Here is a 1,095-nt window from a genome sequence, read left to right on the forward strand (position 1 = left end):
TGAATCCCCTGGAATTCCTGCCCTGGATCCCCTGGAATTCCTGCCCTGAATCCCCTGGAATTCCTGCCCTGGATCCCCTGGAATTCCTGCCCTGAATCCCCTGGAATTCCTGCCCTGGATCCCCTGGAATTCCTGCCCTGAATCCCCTGGAATTCCTGCCCTGGATCCCCTGGAATTCCTGCCCTGAATCCCCTGGAATTCCTGCCCTGGATCCCCTGGAATTCCTGCCCTGAATCCCCTGGAATTCCTGCCCTGGATCCCCTGGAATTCCTGCCCTGAATCCCCTGGAATTCCTGCCCTGGATCCCCTGGAATTCCTGCCCTGAATCCCCTGGAATTCCTGCCCTGGATCCCCTGGAATTCCTGCCCTGAATCCCCTGGAATTCCTGCCCTGGATCCCCTGGAATTCCTGCCCTGAATCCCCTGGAATTCCTGCCCTGGATCCCCTGGAATTCCTGCCCTGAATCCCCTGGAATTCCTGCCCTGGATCCCCTGGAATTCCTGCCCTGAATCCCCTGGAATTCCTGCCCTGGATCCCCTGGAATTCCTGCCCTGAATCCCCTGGAATTCCTGCCCTGGATCCCCTGGAATTCCTGCCCTGAATCCCCTGGAATTCCTGCCCTGGATCCCCTGGAATTCCTGCCCTGAATCCCCTGGAATTCCTGCCCTGGATCCCCTGGAATTCCTGCCCTGAATCCCCTGGAATTCCTGCCCTGGATCCCCTGGAATTCCTGCCCTGAATCCCCTGGAATTCCTGCCCTGGATCCCCTGGAATTCCTGCCCTGAATCCCCTGGAATTCCTGCCCTGGATCCCCTGGAATTCCTGCCCTGAATCCCCTGGAATTCCTGCCCTGGATCCCCTGGAATTCCTGCCCTGAATCCCCTGGAATTCCTGCCCTGGATCCCCTGGAATTCCTGCCCTGAATCCCCAGGAATTCCTGCCCGGATTCCCTGGAATTCTGTTGGATTTTCAGTTTTATTGGAGTTCCTGGTGCTGGAGGTGGGGAAATTTCCAGGGGGGATTCCAGGTGGAATTCCTGAGCATTCCAGCCAGGATTCCCGAGGATTCTGGGGGGATTCTCAAGGATTCCAAGGG

This window comes from Geospiza fortis, unplaced genomic scaffold (genome assembly GCF_000277835.1).
Source record: "Geospiza fortis unplaced genomic scaffold, GeoFor_1.0 scaffold612, whole genome shotgun sequence".
NCBI lineage: Eukaryota > Metazoa > Chordata > Aves > Passeriformes > Thraupidae > Geospiza > Geospiza fortis.